Source organism: Triturus cristatus, chromosome 5_2 (assembly GCF_964204655.1).
Source record: "Triturus cristatus chromosome 5_2, aTriCri1.1, whole genome shotgun sequence".
NCBI lineage: Eukaryota > Metazoa > Chordata > Amphibia > Caudata > Salamandridae > Triturus > Triturus cristatus.
This window is the reverse complement of record NC_140588.1, coordinates 279,373,155-279,400,113: the sequence shown is the minus strand read 5'-3', so window position 1 is coordinate 279,400,113 and position 26,959 is coordinate 279,373,155.

Genomic DNA, 26,959 nt, shown 5'->3' with positions numbered 1-26,959 from the left:
CCAGTCCCCCTTGTGGACACCCGGGTACTAGCCCAAATGTCCGCCTCCTCAGCAAGCTTCCGGGGGCTGGTCAGCTTGCTATCCACCAGGTGTTGCCGCAGTTCAGGGAAACATTTCTCGAGTAGGTGTTCCTTCAGTACTAGGTCAAACAGCTCCTCGTAGTTCCTTACTTCACTGCCCTGAATCCAACCTTCCAGTGCCTTCTTTGCATAGTCCAGGAAGTCCACCCAATTCTGTGTGCCCAGTTTGTAACTACCCCTGAACTTCTGTCTGTACTTTTCCGGAGTTAGTCCAAACTTCCTGATGAGCGCCAGTTTCATGGTGGGGTAGTGGGTTTGCTCTTCCTCTTCGAGGGCCAATAAAGCATCCCTACCAGCTGGAGGCATGTATTTGTACAATCCCCCCCCCCAATACTTCACTGGAACCCCATGGGCCCTCAATGAGACCTCATAGGCTGCGAGCCACTTGGCGATGTCGTCACCCGCCCCATAGCTCGCTACAATGTCCTTTGGCAGGTAAGGTTTGGATTCCCTGGTGGACTCTTGGATTTGGCTGCCACCATTGGGAACAGGTTGTGCCCCGATTCGCAAAATCTGAAGATCTATTTCTTTCAGGCGCAATTCATGGGCCATCCTCTGCTCCTCTTTCTCCTTTTCCAGCCTTGCTAAGTCCCATGTGAGCTGTCTCTTCTCTCTCCGGTCTGCTAACTCCACTTCGGATAAGCCCCCACTAGAGACAGTGCTGCCCTTCCTAGAAAGTGTCCTGGGCCCTGCGGACAGGTTCCCCACCTCAGGTTGGTACATCTCAGCCCCCTCGGGGTCAGGCTCTCCATCCCTGTCTTCTTCCTCAGCCTTGCTTTCCCTGCGTGCCTCCCCCCAAGCCCTTAAGCTGGTTTGGAGTGCACCCTTCTTTGCTCCTGGGGGACAGTACACCCCCTCTCGCTGGCAAAACTCCCTGAGTTGGGCCACAGTGTAGGTGTCTAGATTTTCAAGAACAAACTCCATCTTGCCCACTCAGGTTAGAGGACAGGTTTTGTGTAGTAACAATGCAGGGGGGTACCTTTAATAATACCTCCTCCCACCACCAGAATAAATTTGGAAAAAACAAAAACCCACAATTAGGAAGGCCGCTGTGAGAAAACTCCCGGTGTAGGCCTATGGACTACCCACAGTTATTGTTGAGTATATGTAGGCACAGCTCTATCCCACCACTGAACACCAATTTATGTTGGAAACGCCCACTCCCACTCCGCAGGGTGGTGGTGGACTCCCCGAACACACTGTGGTAGCTTGGCTCGAGTGGTCAGGAAACAGGCGCAGTGCTAAGCATACAATATACCCATACAATAACCATGCGTGCATCCGTTCCAAAAACGACTCTACACCGTAAAAATTATGAAAATATTCTTTCTTTATCTTTTTCTCTTAGTTGCTGATTGGAAAAATAAATAGGTCAATCACAATATACAAATTTCAATTAGTGCAGGTCAAATAAATATTGGCTGTTGAATGAAATAAATAGGGGTGATCATAAATAGCAGGGCATAAATACAAGGGCAATATATACAGACAATTAAATACTTTGAGGCAATAAATACTGTATCAATAAATATTGTACACCAACAAGTCCTGTGGACCTATAAATATAGTGCAGCAATAAATAGGTAAAAACTCAATAAATACAGTATCCCCAATAAATAATTACAAGTATACAGCCCCCCTCATATAATCAGTTGACACTTCACTTCTTAAGGGCTGATTTGGCCCAGGCACAGCTTGTAGGGTTGTGGAAGGCTTGAGGGGGGAGGCTACTCCCTGGCTGGGACAAGGCTGAGGCCTAAACTGAGGTAGATCAAAGGGGGGGAATACCAATGCCCTGGCTTTCCTTCTCCACACAACCTCTCTAGGTTAGTCCCAGTTCACCCCAGGCACAGTCAGGTGGGTTTCAGCACCTCCCTAGCCCCTTAGAGCAGTCTCTCAGGTCTCCACAGGGCCTTAGGCGCCCTCTACTCCACTTACTGCCCTTTTTCTGATGTTCCGACGCCGCTGGAGTCGGGTCGACGCCGTGAGGCGGTTCCGGTTCGGTCTCGGCGGCCTCGGCACAATGTCAGTTCTTTGACGACGCCGGTAGGCGGCTCCGGTCCGATGTCGGTGGCCTCGGTTCGATCTCGACCTCCGATTCGACGGCGTCGGGCAGTCTCTTCACGATGTCGACTTCGGGCGGCTCCGGTCCGATGGCGCTCTCGGCTCCGATGACGTCGGCCGGCCTGGCCTCGATGTCGACTTCCGGCGACTCCGGGGTGCGATCCTCACCCCCGACCTCCGGTGCTCCTCCTCACAGGCTCCGGGCGACTCCGGAGTGCGATCCTCACTCCCGACCTCCGGTGCTCCTCTACCTCGGTCTCCGACGACTCCGGAGGGCGGACTTCACTCCTCCGATGACGCCGCTCGCTCGACCTCGGTTCACTTCCTCCTCGACCTCTGGTATTCCTCTCGACCCCCGTCGGCGCCCTCTCACGACCTCAGGCGGCTCCGGGTACGACGTCTGCTACTTCAGTCAGCGCCGCTTCTCCACCTCGGGCTCCAGGTCTTCAGGCTACTCGACGCCGGACTCCAGGGAAACCAGTTCTCAGGTCAGGATCTTGCTGCTTTCTGCTTCTAAGGCCTGTTCCTGCTGTCCAGGTCCTTAGGTTGAGTTTTTCTGTCTTCTTCCCACACAGGGCTATAGGCTGGGATCCATCAGTAGGGACAAGTATCAAGGGTGGGTTTATGGACCCCACTCCAGGCACAAGTTTCCACCCCTGCTGCTTCACTCCTTCCTCCTTCACTGTTGTGCTGCTCTCTCTTCACCAGTCAGGTGCCAACTGCCAGCTCCAACTGCCAACTGCCTCTCTTATCCTCCCAACATTCTAAACGGTCTCCAACTGTCACAGGGTTCTGGAAGCTCCTGGAATGTTCTGGAAGGTGCTGGTAGGTTCCAGTGGATGCTGGTGATGTCACAGGTGGCCACCATCTTGTGCTCCAGGCCCTCAGACAGAAGTTTCAGGGGTAGCTAAAATGGCTCCCTGAATCTGCAGCAACACGAAAAAGTCTGGTGGTTCCCAAAAAGGAAAAATTCAAACAGGGTTTGAGGCAAAAGTGGGACAAAATAAATAATGATGAGGAGGGACCACCCAAAGGGCTGACAGGTCTAACAAGACTCATATGTATTTAATTCAGAAAGTTCAGCAGGAATAGCATCCAATTCTAAATTATTATGTACAGCTCTGGTCGGCATTCTATTTTCCTCTAACTTGTTGTAACAGTATTTACAAATACGCTGAACTTCACCCAATTCAAAACAATTTTCAAGAAATATATAGGTGGCAAAATCCTTCCACTTATAATTATCTTCATTTTCACTCTTTCTGTAGAGATCAACATACCTGGTTTGTTTTCTATAATGAGTTCTGCGGCAACAAATACAAGTTATATTTGGTCTTTCATTAGAGATTATTGCAAATTTTGTTATGTGATCATTAAATGTCTTACTTACAGAGGGTTCTACATTTTCTTCCACTTCTTACTCATTTACTGTGTCCTTCTCTGCACTGTTTTGTTCAGGACCAAAGTAACAAAACTGAATTTCATCAACAACCTTCTCTACATCTGATACCGTTCCAAGGAACAGAGCCCTATTCAATTCATCTTACTTTATTGCTGGACTTTTAGCAAAATACAACCGTCTCACAAACTTTCTCATTTCAGTATGATGAACAGCCAGCATCCTAAAATGATGGAAAACACTATTACACACTTTTCTAGATAGACAAGCCAGAGAATGACCCTGCAAACCAGTATTCTCTCTCACTCTGCATGGATCTAGACTTTGAAGCACCTTAATCTTCTGTTTCACACTTTTTTTGCTATATTCTCTTAGAAACTCACGAAATTTATCAATAGATTCCTGACGCACAGTGCAAATACTACTACAATTCCAAGTGTACACTGGGGCTTTAGGACGTCTCCCCATAGCCTCATCCGCCTTCACTTGTACCTCATCTCTTGGAACCATTATCTCCTTCTCCATTATGCAACCATTTTTAACTTCATAAGCACGACCTCTGGTGTCAACTGCATGCAGCAAACTATTACTTTGAAAATAACTCTCTTCATTAAAAAAAAGTTCACTACTTGAACTATGCATCCATTTTCCTAAAAACACTTTACAAAAGTTTGTTCTGTTCACTACTCTTTTCCTTTTTCTATGTGATTTCAGTACATTAACCATTTTGTCTAATGTACGCATCCTATTCAAAATTAAAATGAATAGTTTCCTTTTTAATTCTAATGCCTTAGCTGCAATGGCTTCAATTTCTTTTTTTCTCTTAAAAAACTTTGCCTTTTGCTTATATTTCTTCACATCCTTTATCAAATTGGACATAACTCTCCTCTGAAACATTTTTCTACGTATCTCTTTAAACGCTGTTTTTCTGTTTAAGTTTATCTTTTTAGTTGCAGAAGGTATATTTGCATTAACTAAATTCTCAATTTTTTCCTGTCCTTTTCGATTCAAATCATTCTTTCCAGTACAGACATTTTGTACATTTTTCCTTTTTTTGAATATGTTCCTTAGAAAATCTTTTTTTTGCTTACCAGAAGATTTTTTCTTCTTCCCAACATGAGCATCTTCAACTAACTTAGGTCCTCCAGTTGTCTCCAAATATAGGTTTTTTTTTCTGCTCTTTTTTTACTCTGGATTTTGTAGGCATCTTAAATTTTGTTCACTGCTCTTCAGCAATACCTGAAAAAAACTAAAAAAAAATTCCTTTATTTTATTTAAATATATTACTACATTTGTTTTCACATTAGTCACAAAACGAAATTTCTTTGCCAATTTGAAAGCACACTTACTGCTCTTTTTTTTGGCAAGTGATACACACTTTTACAGACTGACACATTATGAATCCACTTTTCAGATTTTTTACAAAGCACATGTCCAAACTGCTTTTTCAGACCAGCATCATTTGTAACCTGGGTGTCTGCCTACACTCCAGCAAGGGCAACCAGCCTTAGTGATGCTGAATGTATTTGCATTACTGACTGAAACCTCAAACCCCACTCGCTTGTGAATACTGTGCATGATTCCACATGGTAAGCAGCTACCTGTGTGCTAAGAGTCTGCTTCTGCACCAAAAAATGGCTCCCCCTTTCCATTTAATGCAACTGTGAAATCTCCAGAGCAATACGCAATAAATCTCTGCCTGTAATTCCTATTTGCACACAGAGTCATGTTTTCACATTAGTCTCAAAACGAAATTTCTTTGCCAATTTGAAAGCACACTTACTGCTCTTTTTTTTGGCAAGTGATAAACACTTTTACAGACTGACACATTATGAATCCACTTTTCAGATTTTTTACAAAGCACATGTCCAAACTGCTTTTTCAGACCAGCATCATTTGTAACCTGGGTGTCTGCCTACACTCCAGCAAGGGCAACCAGCCTTAGTGATGCTGAATGTATTTGCATTACTGACTGAAACCTCAAACCCCACTCGCTTGTGAATACTGTGCATGATTCCACATGGTAAGCAGCTACCTGTGTGCTAAGAGTCAGCTTCTGCACCAAAAAAAGGCTCCCCCTTTCCATTTAATGCAACTGTGAAATCACCAGAGCAATACGCAATAAATCTCTGCCTGTAATTCCTATTTGCACACAGAGTCATGTTTTCACATTAGTCACAAAACGAAATTTCTTTGCCAATTTCAAAGCACACTTACTGCTCTTTTTTTTTGGCAAGTGATAAACACTTTTACAGACTGACACATTATGAATCCACTTTTCAGATTTTTTACAAAGCACATGTCCAAACTGCTTTTTCAGACCAGCATCATTTGTAACCTGGGTGTCTGCCTACACTCCAGCAAGGGCAACCAGCCTTAGTGATGCTGAATGTATTTGCATTACTGACTGAAACCTCAAACCCCACTCGCTTGTGAATACTGTGCATGATTCCACATGGTAAGCAGCTACCTGTGTGCTAAGAGTCTGCTTCTGCACCAAAAAATGTCTCCCCCTTTCCATCTAATGCAACTGTGAAATCACCAGAGAAATACGCAATAAATCTCTGCCTGTAATTCCTATTTGCACACAGAGTCATGTTTTCACATTAGTCACAAAACGAAATTTCTTTGCCAATTTGAAAGCACACTTACTGCTCTTTTTTTTGGCAAGTGATAAACACTTTTACAGACTGACACATTGTGAATCCACTTTTCAGATTTTTTACAAAGCACATGTCCAAACTGCTTTTTCAGACCAGCATCATTTGTAACCTGGGTGTCTGCCTACACTCCAGCAAGGGCAACCAGCCTTAGTGATGCTGAATGTATTTGCATTACTGAGTCCAACCTCAAACCCCACTCGCTTGTGAATACTGTGCATGATTCCACATGGTAAGCAGCTACCTGTGTGCTAAGAGTCTGCTTCTGCACCAAAAAATGTCTCCCCCTTTCCATCTAATGCAACTGTGAAATCACCAGAGCAATACGCAATAAATCTCTGCCTGTAATTCCTATTTGCACACAGAGTCATGTTTTCACATTAGTCTCAAAACGAAATTTCTTTGCCAATTTGAAAGCACACTTACTGCTCTTTTTTTTGGCAAGTAATAAACACTTTTACAGACTGACACATTATGAATCCACTTTTCAGATTTTTTACAAAGCACATGTCCAAACTGCTTTTTCAGACCAGCATCATTTGTAACCTGGGTGTCTGCCTACACTCCAGCAAGGGCAACCAGCCTTAGTGATGCTGAATGTATTTGCATTACTGACTGAAACCTCAAACCCCACTCGATTGTGAATACTGTGCATGATTCCACATGGTAAGCAGCTACCTGTGTGCTAAGAGTCAGCTTCTGCACCAAAAAAGGCTCCCCCTTTCCTTCTAATGCAACTGTGAAATTACCAGAGCAATACGCAATAAATCTCTGCCTGTAATTCCTATTTGCACACAGAGTCATGTTTTCACATTAGTCACAAAACGAAATTTCTTTGCCAATTTGAAAGCACACTTACTGTTCTTTTTTTTGGCAAGTAATAAACACTTTTACAGACTGACACATTATGAATCCACTTTTCAGATTTTTTACAAAGCACATGTCCAAACTGCTTTTTCAAACCAGCATCATTTGTAACCTGGGTGTCTGCCTACACTCCAGCAAGGGCAACCAGCCTTAGTGATGCTGAATGTATTTGCATTACTGACTGAAACCTCAAACCCCACTCGCTTGTGAATACTGTGCATGATTCAACATAGTAAGCAGCTACCTGTGTGCTAAGAGTCTGCTTCTGCACCAAAAAATGTCTCCCCCTTTCCATCTAATGCAACTGTGAAATCACCAGAGCAATACGCAATAAATCTCTGCCTGTAATTCCTATTTGCACACAGAGTCATGTTTTCACATTAGTCACAAAACAAAATTTCTTTGCCAATTTGAAAGCACACTTACTGCTCTTTTTTTTTGGCAAGTGATAAACACTTTTACAGACTGACACATTATGAATCCACTTTTCAGATTTTTTACAAAGCACATGTCCAAACTGCTTTTTCAGACCAGCATCATTTGTAACCTGGGTGTCTGCCTACACTCCAGCAAGGGCAACCAGCCTTAGTGATGCTGAATGTATTTGCATTACTGACTGAAACCTCAAACCCCACTCGCTTGTGAATACTGTGCATGATTCCACATGGTAAGCAGCTACCTGTGTGCTAAGAGTCTGCTTCTGCACCAAAAAATGTCTCCCCCTTTCCATCTAATGCAACTGTGAAATCACCAGAGCAATACGCAATAAATCTCTGCCTGTAATTCCTATTTGCACACAGAGTCATGTTTTCACATTAGTCACAAAACGAAATTTCTTTGCCAATTTGAAAGCACACTTACTGCTCTTTTTTTTTGGCAAGTGATAAACACTTTTACAGACTGACACATTATGAATCCACTTTTCAGATTTTTTACAAAGCACATGTCCAAACTGCTTTTTCAGACCAGCATCATTTGTAACCTGGGTGTCTGCCTACACTCCAGCAAGGGCAACCAGCCTTAGTGATGCTGAATGTATTTGCATTACTGACTGAAACCTCAAACCCCACTCGCTTGTGAATACTGTGCATGATTCCACATGGTAAGCAGCTACCTGTGTTCTAAGAGTCTGCTTCTGCACCAAAAAATGTCTCCCCCTTTCCATCTAATGCAACTGTGAAATCACCAGAGCAATACGCAATAAATCTCTGCCTGTAATTCCTATTTGCACACAGATTCATGTTTTCACATTAGTCACAAAACGAAATTTCTTTGCCAATTTGAAAGCACACTTACTGCTCTTTTTTTTGGCAAGTGATAAACACTTGTGAAAACATAGTCCATATTATTTTACATGTTCCTCACATTTAAATTTCTCCCAAAACAGAAAATAAGAAACACAACTTCAACAAAAAGAATTGCATTTCTATTATTCATTTCTTAATTTACCATATACATCCCCTCTCAGACTCTAAACTCACCTTTAAAATTAGTTAGTTGTGAAAGAAATGTGGCACTCAAACAGCAGATTATCAGAGCCAGGATCTCTGTTCTCTACACCTCTCTCCTCTCAGCAGAACCAGATAATGGAAAACTTTCCCTCTCTTTTTCCACACATATACATGTTAGTTTCAAATCTCAGTGCTTGCCCCTTTTTTTCAAATGTAATCACACATTTCTATTGGTTGAAAGCCAACCCTTTTCCAAAAGTACCCTTCCCCCAACTTGACTTCTGCCTAGTACCCTTCCCCCAACTTGACTTCTGCCTGCTACCATAGCAACAGCTCATGGAACACTGCTGTGTGGAGTCAGGTCAGAAGTTCGCCAAACAATGTTTCAATTCCAAAGAGCAAGAGTGCTTGACTTTTCAAACCTAACAGCAAATCCATAGTACTGTTCTTTGGTAACACATTTTTCTGTACCAATACAAAACATGCTTCTAATAATTTACACATACAGCCTAGTTTTTATTCTAGAATGGTATGAAACAGCCAATCAGTTCTTTTTTTTTTGAAAAAAATATGTATGCCTCCATTTCCAAACTGTCTTTCTTTTCATATTGCCATTCTACTGAAAGACACCTCCTGAGTGCATCCAGTTCTCCTTTGAAGATGTTCACAGTGTGGATTGTTGGGCACAGCTATGTCTTCTGGAGTGAAAAGTATGCAGAGAAAACAGATATGGTGAGAGACCTTGCTTTGCCAAATGTAGACATTAAATGGATTGGTCAGAGAGGGTTAAAGTGGCACCAATTGATGCCATTGGTGAAATCCTTCATGCACATCCAACACCCTGACCTCATAATAGTGCACTGTGGTGGCAATGACCTAGGCACTTTGACTGGGGTAGGTCTGGAAATGCTTATGAAGGAGACCTTTGCACAACTGTTTTCACTTTTTCCTAAAACTGCCTTTGTGTTTTCTAACATATGCCAAAGGCAAAAATGGAACTGGTCCAATCATTTCTGTCCGCAGATTGACAAAGCAAGAAAGCACGTCAACAAATCTGTTTCTGCTTTCCTCCGTGACTATGGTATGGGTTCCATTTACCACAACAACTTGCGTTATGACATGCAAGACATTTATAGAGGAGATGGTGTACACTTCAATGATGAAGGGAACAGAGTCTTCCTCTTGAACCTTAGACTCTGCATCGGTACTTACTTGTAGGTACCACTAAAAAATCACTTAATAAACACAACGGCTCTTTTTAGAGCCCCCTAATATCTAAACACTTAAATCTGATTTTCATTTCTTTTTTTATTTTTTTTTTCTACCGTACGCTTACCGTACGCGTACCCCGTGATTTTTTTAAAAATCAATAAATGTTTTCTTTGTACTTTTCTGTCCTTCTTTGACCCCCTTACAAATGTTAGGGGGTCTGTAACTCTCCTCCTTGCCCCCTTTTCTTGTTATCACTCTTTTTTTTCTGAGTGAAACACACGAAATGGCGGCCGCCGCTTCCTGGTTTCGACCGATTCGAATGTTTACTAAGATCTAAGAGCCAATCAGAATCGCGCTCGCGCACGCCACCGTACGCGTACGGTAAGCGTACCGTAAGCGCACCGTAAGCTGGCTCAGATATATATATTGATTTAAAGGCTATTTTCTCAGAATCTACTGAACAGATTTACACCAAACCTACAAAAGGCACTACCTCTCTGCCAAATTTCTAGTAATTCTGTTCAGCCGTTCGGGCTGTAGCTGTGTCTAAAGATCCTATGGAAAAATGCATGGGAAAAACGCGTTTTGGGACCCCCCTTTTATCTCAGCCCCCGCTTGACGAATCCCCCCGAGACTTTCAGGGAAGGAGCGGAGAGTAGCGCCCCACCTATTTTGAAAAATTCGCGAGGATTCGTCGACCGGCGCCAAAGTTATTCAAAATAGAATGTTGCGGATTTCCTATGGAAACGTGGTCCTAACTATAACTACCTACTGGCGACCGCCAGTAGGTAATATATATATATATATATATATATATATATATATATATATATATATATATATATATATATATATATATATTCACTGAAAAAACCATAGGTTTCACACACGTTATAGTTAGGAATTAGCATTTAAAAAACCTTGCAAATTCAATGAAAAAACCAAAGGTTTCACACATGTTATAGTTAGCTGGACATTTCACTCGTAAAAAACCAATGAAATTCCCCCGTTATAGTTAGTTCAGCTAACTATAACTCGCGCGCCCGCAATGCACTGCTGATGACGTCACATATTACATCACTCATGACATGGTCAGTGACATCACTCATGACATCACTGATGACATCTCAAATAACATCACTGATGACATCACTGATGACATCATCCAGTGAATGTGTGTTTTTCTGAAAATTAAATATGTTTTATATATGTATATCTCAAGGTCGATGGAAGAATAAATGGGTATATAAGTGTCTAAATGGATGATTTTTTTTTTAAAAATTGATTGTGTAACTGACTTATTAAGTGTATCATAGTGAATACATGGCTTAGTGAGTAATGTTTAAATATTTAAATATCTGTATCAGTCTCTCTCTTTGTGTATAAGTGGCTGCATGGGTTGGTGAGTAGCTACATGAGTGTCTATATAGGTTATTTGTTGGTTTTTTGAGTATCAGTGTCTGATGTCTGTATGGTTTGGTGGGGGGTATTACGTAGTGCATAGGTGCATGAATGAATGACTCAGTCTTTGTATGTGTTGAAGACAGCATGTGTGCAGGACTCTATGGGTGCATGAGTGTGTGCATGGGTGTGTTAGTGAGTGAATGACTGTCTCAATAGTGTCTCTATGAGTAACTACATATGTTTTAAACTAGTATATGTGACTATTGGTGTATATAAGCAAGTATATGTGAGAGTGAGAGATTGAAAGAGTTCCTGTATGAATAAGTATGTGTTTCGTTAAGTGATTGTTTAAAAGACTAAGTATGTGTAAGTTTCCGTAGAAGTAAGTGTGGTGGTGTGTGTATAACTGTATATGCAAGTAAATGGATGTTTGATTCTTTATTAGCATGAGTGACTATGTGTGTGAGTAACTCTATGAATGAGTGGCATTGTGTAACAGGGTGTATAGGTGTATGAGTACATATGATGAGTGAGTACATGTATGAGTGACTGTATAGGGCTGTTGGTGAATGAGTGGATGTGTATGTGGATCTTAGAATTACTGTATAGGTTGTTGTAACCGGTATTGGTATGTCCATTGTTTTTAAAATTAAAATTTCTCTGTTTTTAAGTGTTTGTATCAAAGGTTATATTAGGGAAAGAGGTGGTCTGTCACTCTTACACAAGGATGATGTCATCAGTGATGTCATCAGTGATGTCATTTGAGATGTCATCAGTGATGTCATGAGTGATGTCACTGACCATGTCATGAGTGATGTAATATGTGACGTCATCAGCAGTGCATTGCGGGCGCGCGAGTTATAGTTAGCTGAACTAACTATAACGGGGGAATTTCATTGGTTTTTTACGAGTGAAATGTCCAGCTAACTATAACATGTGTGAAACCTTTGGTTTTTTCATTGAATTTGCAAGGTTTTTTAAATGCTAATTCCTAACTATAACGTGTGTGAAACCTATGGTTTTTTCAGTGAATTTGCAAGGTTTTTTAAATGCTAATCCCTAACTATAACGTTTTTGAAACCTTTGGTTTTTTCAGTAAATTTGTATGGTTTTTTATATGCTAAGTTATGTATTTTTAATTAAAGATATTTTTTTTTATTAAAATAAAATTACTATATATTCATTTATATATTATCTGTATTTTTTTATAAATTATTTTTTTTTTAAATTCAATTAGGATTTTATTTTTTTTTTTAAATTTTTTAAATTATTTTATGTCCACTTTTTTTTTTTTTTTATAAATTCTTGGGGTCCTAGTACTATTTCGTAAGTTTTTTATGAATTCCGGCGTACGTTATTTACGTGCGCAAATATACTTCATGGTGCGCGCTGGGAGCGCGCACCCAGTACGTATGCGTACGTACGTACGCATGCGTCCTACGCGCTCGACGCGGTTTACTTCCGCATACGCTAAAATTATGCGCAATAACGGTCGCGTATACGCGTGTTCAACGTATGCGCGCTAGGTACGCGCATATGACATATGCACCTGCGCGTTTACGCGTTCGTGCATACGTCATCACGGGGTGCGCGCTCGGAGCTTGCGCAGTGCGCGCACCTCGGGTTTATACATAATAAAACAATATTTCTTATTGGTTATCATTACTTTCAGTTTCTAATTGTTTCAATACCACACCCAATCCCCTCATGGCAAGTCATGTGATCAAGAATCATCACTTTTGATTGGTTTGAAGTACTTTCTGTTCCAGATTCTTCCCAAACCACACCTACTCCCCTCATTATTAGTTCTGATTCCTTTGGAGAAGGAGCTATTCTGTTGTTGAGAGACAATGGCTGAACAGCAACCTACTTCAGACAGTGACCAGGACACTCTTGAGAGGCAGAGGAACAGGAAGCAGAAAGACAGCTTTATATGGCAGTTTTTCTCTTTTCCAGATGGTGAGAAAAAGGTAAATGCACCGAAAGTTACATGTGTACTTTGTAAAAAAGTCTTATCTCGTGGGAATCCTAACAAGAAATATTCTTTTAGCATTCACACTATGTTGAGACATGTTTACAAAATGCATCCAGTAACTTATCGTCGAGCTTCTGGAGAAAACCCTCCACCTGCTCAGCCGACGACATCAGCAGCAGCTCAGCCGAGCACATCTTCGGCAGCTCAGGGGAGCACTTCAGCTGCGATGGTGCCTTCACCTGTTTCTATACCTCTTGTTGGTCCACCTTGTTTGGCGAGGTTGTCTACACGGTGCACTGATTGCGGTTCTCTTATTTCTGTGGGGGAGACCAGTCTTGATCTCCTTCAGAGAAAATTTGATGCGCATCCGTGCACTAGGCCATAGATGTTTTTTCTTTTTTTGCGTTTTTCTCTTCCTGTTTCCCTCCATTAACTCAAGGGCTCTTTTAAGAGCCACTTATAAACTTAACCAAACAAATTTTTTTTTTAGAAATTTTTTTTGAAATTTTTTTGAGGTGCGCGCACCCTGCGCGCACCCAAGGTTTTTTTTTTTTTTTTTTTTTTTTTGAGAGACTACAATTAAAAATTGAAAATGTGATTGTAGAGAAGTAGAAAAAAAGGAACCATGATATTGGTGACTTACCATACCCACTCAAAAAAATATTTTTTCATTTATTTTTCTAAAAAATTGCTTTAAAAATGGTTCTAGTTTTCGTAAATTTTCTATATTAATCTGAAAAAAAAGAAAAAAGTATTAATATTTTTTAAAACATTTTATAATACAGTACACATATTTACATATTTATCAAAAAAAATGTTTGCCTTTTTTTTGCTGTTTTCAGAATATATTGCATTTCACTATAAATTGTGAAAGCAATTGCATTCATCATTTAACAGCGGGCAAAAAAAAAAATAACAATCTCAAAGATTGTATTAAAAAAGCCCAGAATCTCTTCTCCCTTAAACTTAACATTATAGAAATGCATTATATTCTAAAAAAATATCATCTAAAAACAATACTTATTTATTTAAAATACCGTCTGATATTTTTGTTTCAGAAGTATAATCACAATATTATATCTCAAATAACTCCACAATACATCTGATTCCATTTCCTTTAGGCCAAATAGTAATTTTAAAATTCTTTTTTGATTAAATTCCCAATGGTAATCCAATAAAATTCTAAAGTTAAATTTGTACAGATCTCACCGATTCTCTGTAACATTTTGGTTCCCGAAAGATTTATTAATAATTTAATAGGTCCACAATAGAATTGGTTACTTTTCCGCATGGCCAAATAGTAATTTTAAAATTTTTTGAAAACATTTCCAATGGCACTCCAATAACATTCCAAAATTTGAATTGTGCAGATGTTAACAATTTTATCTAAATTTTTGGTTTTTGAAAGTTTCATAAAAAATTATAAAAGTCCACATTACAATTGGTTATCTTTCCATTAGGCCAAATGATAATTTAAAAAATCTTTTTTTTGAAAATTCCAATGGTAATCCAATAAAATGGTAAAATTGTTTTGTCCAGATTTTGCCAAGTCTCTCTAAAATTTAGGTTTCAGGAAGATTAGATAGGAATTTGCTAAATCAAAAGTCAAACGTTGCTTAAAAACCAATTGGGAATCATTACACAGTGTCCAGCCTTTCTCACATTTAAGATAAACTGTGTAATGTCCAGAAGTAACAGTAGGTCCTTCATGGAAAATTATTGCAACAGTTACAAAAGTTTTTCCTGAAATTGATAATTGCTGTCCTGTAAACTTCTTTATTAAAGTATCCAATTTTGAACCATCAGCTCTACATCGTTGCATCATTAAAATTACATACTGTCCGTATTCCTTTAAAATTAATGTTGAAAACATGTCAGATTGACACTCACCGCTTTGCATGCTATGATTAGCATCTTTAACTAATTTAGCAAAAGTGACTGTTTTACTCTCTGGTAATGTCAAATAAATAAACCTTTCATTATCAACATTAGAGCCACATATATTATAACAGTTTTCACAAGTATGTTCCCATTTATAAGAGAGACCAAATAAAATATCAATTGCAACTTCTTCTTCTTCCAGTACTTGAAGAAAATACATCAAAAATTCATGTGCATCTTGCTGTTCATTTTGAGAAAACTGTGTTCGTCCTGAACATACATCTAAAAGTTTTCTAATTTCAGTAGCACTTTCTATTTGACTTTTATCATTACTCAGCTTATGAAAAAGGAGACTCAGCTCAGAACAGAATCTTTTTCCCTGATTTACTATTATCTGCTCTTGCAAACATTCAAGATAAAATGCAACATTCAGCACTACATTAGCGTAGCAGTTGACACCAGAGCTATTTTCAAAATGACATCCTACAACCTGTTCTTCATTTTCCTTATTCTTTTTGCTTGCAATTACATCACTCCTCTTTTTTTTCCTCCTCTCTACATCTTCATTACAGATATTCTCATTTCTCCTTTTACGAGAAACTACATGTTTCTCCAACACAGGATACTGACCTAAATGAGGAGCATAGGTTCTTCTTAATCTATTATACTCCTTTACACAATTTGCATCAGCACTAACTTTTGAGTCATCAAAGTCTATCATGAATAAACCAGATAATGTTTTCACTCGTGACAAAGCTACATAAGCCATACCTTCTTTGAACACAGTTGAACCAATGTTCACAAATGCACAATCTACAGTCAATCCTTGAGACTTGTGAATAGTTACAGCATATGCTAGAGAAAATGGAAACTGCTTTCTACGTACATATAAGTCTTTCACAAGCATGAAACGAACTGAACAACGACAAATATCTTTAACTTCTTCTATCTGATCAAATTTTATTTTTAAACATTCAATTCCATCTTTTTTCTGATAATTAATAAAACCCACAACTCTTCCCATAGCTCCATTAACTAAACCTTTTTCAACATCCAAATTTCTCCTTAAAAATACTCTACAGTTCATGCAAACATATAGATTTTTTTCTAATCCAGCTGTTTTGGAAATGTTCTTCTCTAGTGAATTCAATTTATTTTTCAGTGTGCCTGTTACTGTGACAGTAATTCTTCCATCCTCAATTTTGTCAACTGCTTCCAATTTCCTGATCTCCTCCTTTTCCAATTTCAAAAGCTCCTCATTGAATATTGAGCATTCACGTAGAGTTGGCATTAAGCAGATGACACTTTTGTTTTCTGCAATGTTCTTGTATATCTTCTCTGCAACTATTTCTTCCTTTGGAAATAAATTATGTAGCAGCCGACTCTGTAATGCTTTTGTGCCAGCTTCAGTGAGTAGTCCAATTCTGATATCTTTCAGAATACTTCCATATTCTTCATCGTTTGCTTGCCTCATATTAGTAGTAAGTTCCTTGTACTCAAAGAAGGACCAAATATTTGTATTACCGATGCTTCCCAATGACTTCTTCGTGTCTTCATGTGTGACAGTATTAAACACTGGTTGTCCTTTAACTGGAGTAAGTTGCAAAAGATCTCCAAAAACTATGACGTGTTTTCCACCAAATAACATGTCATAGTCTGTCTTCAAAATTTGCTGCATTCTTAAATGCACAAAGGCAAGCATTAAGTTTGATACCATGCTCACCTCATCAATAATGAGAACTTTCATCTTCTTCAATACTCTTGAAACTTCCAAGGATGCTTCTCCAGTTAGCTTGTTGTATTGTATTTTGTTCTCATGCTCCACTGGTAACATTAGCAAACGATGTAAAGTGATTCCTTTTATGTTATATGCTGCTAACCCAGTTGGAGCAGTAACCACACAAGACAAAGTAGAATCCGTTTTTTGCTGTAGGTAGCTTCTGATGACTTTTATAAGGAAACTTTTCCCAGTTCCAGCTTGTCCGCTTACATACATCCTGATTGGATGAAATGATGTGCATGAGCACTCTTTTTTTTCATGGTGAAATCCGTGATCAATTTTGCTTCTGATCTCTTCATAAATTTGTTGCTGCTCTTCATTCAGTTGTCTTTCCAAATTTTGTAAGTCTATAAATTCTTCTTGAGCTTGATTCATAGCCGTTTCCACTTCATTCATGGCTATTGATGCTTCATTTTCAACGATTGGTTGTCCTAGAGGATCTTGACTGAGTGTTCCTGAACTTTGGCTGTCTTGAGAACGGTCTCTAGCTACTTCTGCTGCAATTGTAGTTTCCTGTTCAATTTCTTCATTTAACATTTGCAGATAAGTTGTGAATGTACTGCATTGTATGCTGTCTTTGCAAGTATTAAAAGAATCTTCATAGCTTTGAAATTCTCCCAGTAGTTCGTCCTCTGAACGCCATGGTTTAAACAGCTGTAAAAGAGCCAAGTAGTAAAATTCCTTTTTGTCAGTAGTGTCGCAACTCAGCTTCCTGTGATTTATCAAACTTCCTTTTGTTTGCTTCACCAAACATCCTTCCTCACCAATCACTTTATATTTTCCATTGTTGATGTCTTCTGCGGCTTTCCGTGAATAAATGTAGTTCTGCAGCACTTCATAGAGACACATGTTCTCCAGATGTTGACTTCTTTTTGGATAATATGTGTCCAACATGTTTGATTTCAAAATATCTGTACTTTGTGGGTCATTCTCGGCCAAATATTCAATTTCTCCAACAGATTTCAGTACCCGATTTCTCATTGCTGCAAGGCCTAAACTTGCCCAAATTATTCTTCTTGATTTCGAGTAGAGACTTGCAGAAGATAACCTATCTGAACATTCGTAGGATCCAATTTCTCGATGCGATAACATCTTCAAACTGAAACTGTACAGCTTCTTACTGACAGTCTTCTCGTGAGAAATCTCTTCCCACATTTCCTTCAATTCTGTTTTTTCTGATTTCGTAATGTAAGACGTTACATATCGAGCAACAGCAATGGAATTGTCAGCTACATACTGTATATCCATGTTAGCGTTCCACATGGATAAAATGACTGGGTTGTAGTCATTTATATTTTTTGATTCTTCTTTTCTTTTTAGGTTGTAGGTATTCTTAGGTGATTTTCTTGTGATAGTATGTCTCACAGCTGACATAAAACTGTTTACTCTTCCATTTGAAAGAACAGGTCTAGGAAATCCAAATCGACATTTAGTGTAGTATTTATCTTTGCTCTTGTATTTCCGTCGACAGTACTTTCCACACCGATGACTTTGGAAACGTAAAACTTGCTCCTTTAACTTTTTCTCTTCTGTGCTTTTTGGTATAGCACATGTTGCATATTCTTCAATGTAAGATAACACTGCTTCATCAGCATCTGTTCCAAACTTTGGGGCATCCTTGATCCACAACAGCATATGAATATGAGGAGCACCTCTTGCCTGGTACTCTTTTCTCCAAAAGAAATCTACAACTTCTCCAAGAGGTGGATTTTTTTTATTGCAGATGAAGGACATCATAGCCTCAAATCTATGATTGAAATATCTGCAAACATTAACTGGATCCAATGAGCACAGTTCTCCTGCTGTCTTGTATTCGATGTTTTTAATGTTTGAATTTGCCTCTCGTAGAAAATCCAGTAAATCATCCCAAGCGTACTCGGCACAGCTTAGGGTAAGGAACCATGTTGGTGTTCCTAAATTCCGTAACATGCATTTTAATTCACCATGGCGTCGGTACCAATATTCATTTGTCCCACGCTGACAAGCCATCAGATTGATCAGTTGTGTTTCCAAATGATCATCTCGGTGCTGCACTTTCTCCATAAAATCCTTAGCAGACACATTTTGTAAATGTACTCCACTTTTTAAAATGTGATTTACTGCATAAGACAGTGCAGACAAGTCGCTTTCAAATAAAAGATGGAACAAATAAGGAATACTTTGTCGAAATCTGGGATCTTCAGCATATAGTCTTGTAGTCCGATACTCAGAAGCTGGAATCTGTTCCGGACGTTCATCGTATCGTCCTCCTTTTCCTTTAGGAAACAGCTGGGGAAAACATCGAGCTTCCAAGCTCTCCTCCCATACACTCACGGGAGTTCCTTTTGCTTTCTTCATCTGAAACAGATCAATATTGTCTCCCATAACTTCTTTTGAATGAAGAGGATGTATGCTAAAATGTTCATATATTTCTTCTTCCTTTGACTTGTCCACTTTTTCAATTTGTCCAGTTGGTGTTTCTGTGTCTTCTTGTAAATCTTCTTCTTCTTCTTCTTCTATAGAAATTGATTCATACCATTTGTTATTCCTTTTCAAATACAAATTTGCTCTTTGTACTTTCCGCACATCTACCAGCTCCTGCCAAATCTTCTTATTCTTTGTAGGTACACCATTAACCAGAATAATTAATGGTTCAGTTTCCAAAGTATCCGCATCAATAGTTTCCATATTTTTTTTCAAATCCAAGGGCAAATACACCACTCTACCTTTTAAACCTCTCAGTAAATCTGAAGGAGGTAATTTACCAGTTTTGGGCTCCATACGTACTATGGTCTGGAACGGATGAACACATTGAATGAGTATAGACTCATATGTATTTAATTCAGAAAGTTCAGCAGGAATAGCATCCAATTCTAAATTATTATGTACAGCTCTGGTCGGCATTCTATTTTCCTCTAACTTGTTGTAACAGTATTTACGAATACGCTGATCTTCACCCAAATCAAAACAATTTTCAAGAAATATATTTGTGGCAAAATCCTTCCACTTATAATTATCTTCATTTTCACTCTTTCTGTAGAGATCAACATTCCTAGTTTGTTTTCTATAATGAGTTCTGCGGCAACAAATACACGTAAAATTTGGTCTTTCATTAGAGATTATTGCAAATTTTGTTATGTGATCATTAAATGTGTTACTTACAGAGGGTTCTACATTCTCTTCCACTTCTTCCTCATTTACTGTGTCCTTCTCTGCACTGTTTTGTTCAGGACCAAAGTAACAAAACTGAATTTCATCAACAACCTTCTCTACATCTGATACCGTTCCTCGGAACAGAGCCCTATTCAATTCATTTAACTTTATTGCTGGACTTTTTGCAAAATACAACCGTCTCACAAACTTTCTCATTTCAGTATGATGAACAGCCAGCATCCTAAAATGATGGAAAACACTATTACACACTTTTCTAGATAGACAAGCCAGAGAATGACCCTGCAAACCAGTATTCTCTCTCACTCTGCATGGATCCAGACTTTGAAGCACCTTAATCTTCTGTTTTATACTTTTTTTACTATATTCTCTTAGAAACTCACGAAATTTGTCAATAGATTCCTGATGCACAGTGCAAATACTACTACAATTCCAAGTGTACACTGGGGCTTTAGGACGTCTCCCCATAGCCTCATCCGCCATCACTTGTACCTCATCTCTTGGAACCATTATCTCCTTCTCCATTATGCAACCATTTGTCACTTCGTAACCACGACCTCTGGTGTCAACTGCATGCAGCAAGCTATTACTTTGAAAATAGCTCTCTTCATTAAAAAAAGGTTCACTACTTGAACTATGCATCCACTTTCCTAAAAACACTTTACAAAAGTTTGTTCTGTTCACTACTCTTTTCCTTTTGCTATGTGATTTCAGTACATTAACCATTTTGTCTAATGTACGCATTCTATTCAAAATTAAAATGAATAGTTTCCTTTTTAATTCTAATGCCTTTGCTGCAATGACTTCAATTTCTTTTTTTCTTTTATAAAACTTACTCTTTTGCTTATATTTCTTCACATCCTTTATCAAATTGGACATAACTCTTCTCTGAAACATTTTTCTACGTATCTCTTTAAACGCTGTTTTTCTGTTTATGTAAATCTTTTCAGTTGCAGAAGGTATATTTGCATTAACTAAATTCTCAATTTTTTCCTGTCCTTTTCGTTTCATAACATTCTTTCCAGTACAGACATTTTGTACATTTTTCCTTCTTTTGAATATATTTTTAAGAAATTGTTTTTTCTGCTTACCAGAAGATTTTTTCTTTTTCCCAACATGAGCATCTTCTACTAACTTTGGTCCTCCAGCTGTCTTCAAATATACGTTTTTTTTCTGGGTTTTTTTAACTCTGGATTTTGTAGGCATCTTAAATTTTGTTCACTGCTCTTCAGCAATACCTGAAAAAAACTAAAAAAAAAATCCTTTATTTTATTTAAATATATTACTACATTTCTTTTCACATTAGTCACACAACAAAATTTCTTTGCCAATTTAAAAGCTCACTTACTGCTCTTTTTTTTTGACAAGTAATAATCACATTTACAGACTGACACATTATGAATCCACTTTTCAGATTTTTTAAAAAGCCCATGTCCAGACTGCTTTTTCAGACCACCACCATGTGTATGCTGGGTGACTGCCTGCACTCCAGCAAGGGCAACCAGCCTTAGTGATGCTGAATGTATTTGCATTACAGACTGAAACCTCAAACCCCACTCGCTTGTGAATACTGTGCATGATTATACATGGAAAGGAGCTGGGTGTGTGCTAAGAGTCTGCTTCTGCACCAAAAAAACGCTCCCCCTTTTTCCTACTAATGCAACTGTGAAATCACCAGAGCAAAACGCAATAAATCTCTGCCTGTAATTCCTATTTGCACACAGAGTCATGTTTTCACATTAGTCACACAACAAAATTTCTTTGCCAATTTAAAAGCTCACTTACTGCTCTTTTTTTTTGACAAGTAATAATCACTTTTACAGACTGACACATTATGAATCCACTTTTCAGATTTTTTAAAAAGCCCATGTCCAGACTGCTTTTTCAGACCACCACCATATGTATGCTGGGTGACTGCCTACACTCCAGCAAGGGCAACCAGCCTTAGTGATGCTGAATGTATTTGCATTACAGACTGAAACCTCAAACCCCACTCGCTTGTGAATACTGTGCATGATTATACATGGAAAGGAGCTGGGTGTGTGCTAAGAGTCTGCTTCTGCACCAAAAAAACGCTCCCCCTTTTTCCTACTAATGCAACTGTGAAATCACCAGAGCAAAACGCAATAAATCTCTGCCTGTAATTCCTATTTGCACACAGAGTCATGTTTTCACATTAGTCACAAAACGAAATTTCTTTGCCAATTTCAAAGCACACTTACTGCTCTTTTTTTTTGACAAGTAATAATCACTTTTTCAGACTGACACATTATGAATCCACTTTTCAGATTTTTTAAAAAGCCCATGTCCAGACTGCTTTTTCAGACCACCACCATGTGTATGCTGGGTGACTGCCTGCACTCCAGCAAGGTAAACCAGCCTTAGTGATGCTGAATGTATTTGCATTACAGACTGAAACCTCAAACCCCACTCGCTTGTGAATACTGTGCATGATTATACATGGAAAGGAGCTGGGTGTGTGCTAAGAGTCTGCTTCTGCACCAAAAAAACGCTCCCCCTTTTTCCTACTAATGCAACTGTGAAATCACCAGAGCAAAACGCAATAAATCTCTGCCTGTAATTCCTATTTGCACACAGAGTCATGTTTTCACATTAGTCACAAAACGAAATTTCTTTGCCAATTTCAAAGCACACTTACTGCTCTTTTTTGATGACAAGTAACAATCACTTTTACAGACTGACACATTATGAATCCACTTTTCAGATTTTTTAAAAAGGCCATGTCCAGACTGCTTTTTCAGACCACCACCATGTGTATGCTGGGTGACTGCCTACACTCCAGCAAGGGCAACCAGCCTTAGTGATGCTGAATGTATTTGCATTACAGACTGAAACCTCAAACCCCTCTCGCTTGTGAATACTGTGCATGATTATACATGGAAAGGAGCTGGGTGTGTGCTAAGAGTCTGCTTCTGCACCAAAAAATCGCTCCCCCTTTTTCCTACTAATGCAACTGTGAAATCACCAGAGCAAAACGCAATAAATCTCTGCCTGTAATTCCTATTTGCACACAGAGTCATGTTTTCACATTAGTCACAAAACGAAATTTCTTTGCCAATTTCAAAGCACACTTACTGCTCTTTTTTTTTGACAAGTAATAATCACTTTTTCAGACTGACACATTATGAATCCACTTTTCAGATTTTTTAAAAAGCCCATGTCCAGACTGCTTTTTCAGACCACCACCATGTGTATGCTGGGTGACTGCCTGCACTCCAGCAAGGTAAACCAGCCTTAGTGATGCTGAATGTATTTGCATTACAGACTGAAACCTCAAACCCCACTCGCTTGTGAATACTGTGCATGATTATACATGGAAAGGAGCTGGGTGTGTGCTAAGAGTCTGCTTCTGCACCAAAAAAACACTCCCCCTTTTTCCTACTAATGCAACTGTGAAATCACCAGAGCAAAACGCAATAAATCTCTGCCTGTAATTCCTATTTGCACACAGAGTCATGTTTTCACATTAGTCACAAAACGAAATTTCTTTGCCAATTTGAAAGCACACTTACTGCTCTTTTTTTTTGACAAGTAATAATCACTTTTACAGACTGACACATTATGAATCCACTTTTCAGATTTTTTAAAAAGCCCATGTCCAGACTGCTTTTTCAGACCACCACCATGTGTATGCTGGGTGACTGCCTACACTCCAGCAAGGGCAACCAGCCTTAGTGATGCTGAATGTATTTGCATTACAGACTGAAACCTCAAACCACACTCGCTTGTGAATACTGTGCATGATTATACATGGAAAGGAGCTGGGTGTGTGCTAAGAGTCTGCTTCTGCACCAAAAAAACGCTCCCCCTTTTTCCTACTAATGCAACTGTGAAATCACCAGAACAAAACACAATAAATCTCTGCCTGTAATTCCTATTTGCACACAGTCATGTTTTCACATTAGTCACAAAACGAAATTTCTTTGCCAATTTGAAAGCACACTTACTGCTCTTTTTTTTTGACAAGTAATAATCACTTTTACAGACTGACACATTATGAATCCACTTTTCAGATTTTTTAAAAAGCCCATGTCCAGACTGCTTTTTCAGACCACCACCATGTGTATGCTGGGTGACTGCCTACACTCCAGCAAGGGCAACCAGCCTTAGTGATGCTGAATGTATTTGCATTACAGACTGAAACCTCAAACCCCACTCGCTTGTGAATACTGTGCATGATTATACATGGAAAGGAGCTGGGTGTGTGCTAAGAGTCTGCTTCTGCACCAAAAAATCGCTCCCCCTTTTTCCTACTAATGCAACTGTGAAATCACCAGAGCAAAACGCAATAAATCTCTGCCTGTAATTCCTATTTGCACACAGAGTCATGTTTTCACATTAGTCACAAAACAAAATTTCTTTGCCAATTTCAAAGCACACTTACTGCTCTTTTTTGTTGACAAGTAATAATCACTTTTACAGACTGACACATTATGAATCCACTTTTCAGATTTTTTTAAAAGCCCATGTCCAGACTGCTTTTTCAGACCACCACCATGTGTATGCTGGGTGACTGCCTGCACTCCAGCTTGGGCAACCAGCCTTAGTGATGCTGAATGTATTTGCATTACAGACTGAAACCTCAAACCCCTCTCGCTTGTGAATACTGTGCATGATTATACATGGAAAGGAGCTGGGTGTGTGCTAAGAGTCTGCTTCTGCACCAAAAAATCGCTCCCCCTTTTTCCTACTAATGCAACTGTGAAATCACCAGAGCAAAACGCAATAAATCTCTGCCTGTAATTCCTATTTGCACACAGAGTCCTGTTTTCACATTAGTCACAAAACGAAATTTCTTTGCCAATTTCAAAGCACACTTACTGCTCTTTTTTTTTGACAAGTAATAATCACTTTTACAGACTGACACATTATGAATCCACTTTTCAGATTTTTTAAAAAGCCCATGTCCAGACTGCTTTTTCAGACCACCACCATGTGTATGCTGGGTGACTCCCTCAACTCCAGCAAGGGCAACCAGCCTTAGTGATGCTAAATGTATTTGCATTACAGACTGAAACCTCAAACCCCACTCGCTTGTGAATACTGTGCATGATTATACATGGAAAGGAGCTGGGTGTGTGCTAAGAGTCTGCTTCTGCACCAAAAAATTGCTCCCCCTTTTTCCTACTAATGCAACTGTGAAATCACCAGAGCAAAACGCAATAAATCTCTGCCTGTAATTCCTCTTTGCACACAGAGTCATGTTTTCACATTAGTCACAAAACGAAATTTCTTTGCCAATTTGAAAGCACACTTACTGCTCTTTTTTTTTGACAAGTAATATTCACTTTTACAGACTGACACATTATGAATCCACTTTTCAGATTTTTTTAAAAGCCCATGTCCAGACCAATACACCTTTATTTATCGTGAAAACATAGTCCATATTATTTTACATGTTCCTCACATTTAAATTTCTCCCAAAACAGAAAATAATAAACACAACTTCAACAAAAAGAATTACATTTCTATTATTCATTTCTTAATTTACCATATACATCTCCTCTCAAACTCTAACCTCACCTTTAAAATTAGTTAGTTGTGATAGAAATATGGCACTCAAACAGCAGATTATCAGAGCCAGGACCTCTGTTCTCTACACCTCTCTCCTCTCAGCAGAACCAGATAATGGCAAACTTTCCCTCTCTTTTTCCACACATATACATGTTAATTTCAAATCTCACTGCTTCCCCCTTTTTTTCAAATGTAATCACACATTTCTATTGGTTGAAAACCAACCCTTTTCCAAAAGTACCCTTCCCCCTACTTGACTTCTGCCTAGTACCCTTCCCCCAACTTGACTTCTGCCTGCTACCATAGCAACAACTCATGGAACACTGCTGTGTGGAGTTAGGTCAGAAGTTCGCCACACAATGTTTCAATTCCACAGAGCAAGAGTGCTTGACTTTTCAAACCTTACAGCAAATCCATAGTACTGTTCTTTGGTAACACATTTTTCTGTACCAATACAAAACATGCTTCTATTATTTTACACATACAGCCTAGTTTTTAGTGTAGAATGGTATGAAACAGCCAATCAGTTCTTTTTTTTTATAAAAAAATATGTATGCCTCCATTTCCAAACTGTCTTTCATTTCTTTTTACCATTCTACTGAATTACACCTCCTGAGTGCATCCAGATCTCCTTTGAAGATGTTCACAGTGTGGATTGTAGGACACAGCTATGTCTTCTGGAGTGAAAAATTTGCAGAGAAAAGAGGTATGGTGAGAGACCTTGCTTTGCCAAATGTAGACATCAAATGGATTGGTCAGAGAGGGTTAAAGTGGCACCAATTAATGCCTTTGGTGAAAACCTTTCAACATCTCCCACAGCCTAACCTTATTATTGTGCACTGTGGTGGTAATGATCTAGGCACTTTAACTGGGGTAGGTCTGGAAATGCTTATTAAGGACACCTTTGTGCAATTGATGTCGCTTTTTCCACAAACTGCCTTTGTATATTCTAACATATGCCAAAGGCAAAAGTGGAACTGGTCCAACCAATTTTGTCCGCAGATTGACAAAGCAAGGAAGCACGTCAACAAATCTATTTCTGCTTTCCTCAGAGACTATGGTATGGGTTCCATTTACCACAACAACTTGCGTTACGACATGCAAGACATTTATAGAGGAGATGGTGTGCACTTCAATGATGAAGGGAACAGAGTCTTCCTCTTGAACCTCAGACTCTGCATCGGTACTTACTTGTAGGTACCAAAAAACAAACAATAAACACAAGGGCTCTTTTTAGAGCCACCTTATATCTAAACACTTAAATGCGATTTTTTTAAAATTTGTTTTATTACGTTTTTTTTCGGGTGCGCGCTGGGTGCGCGCACTCGGCGATATTTTTTAACAAAATATTAATCTTTTTTTTTGCCCTACAAGGTCCTACTTTGACCCCCTTACAATGCCTACTGGGTCTATTTCTACCCACTCTGCCCCCTTTTCAAGTTCTCCCCCTTTGTTTATCACCCCCTCTTTATGCGATAGACAAAATGGCGGCCGTCGCTTC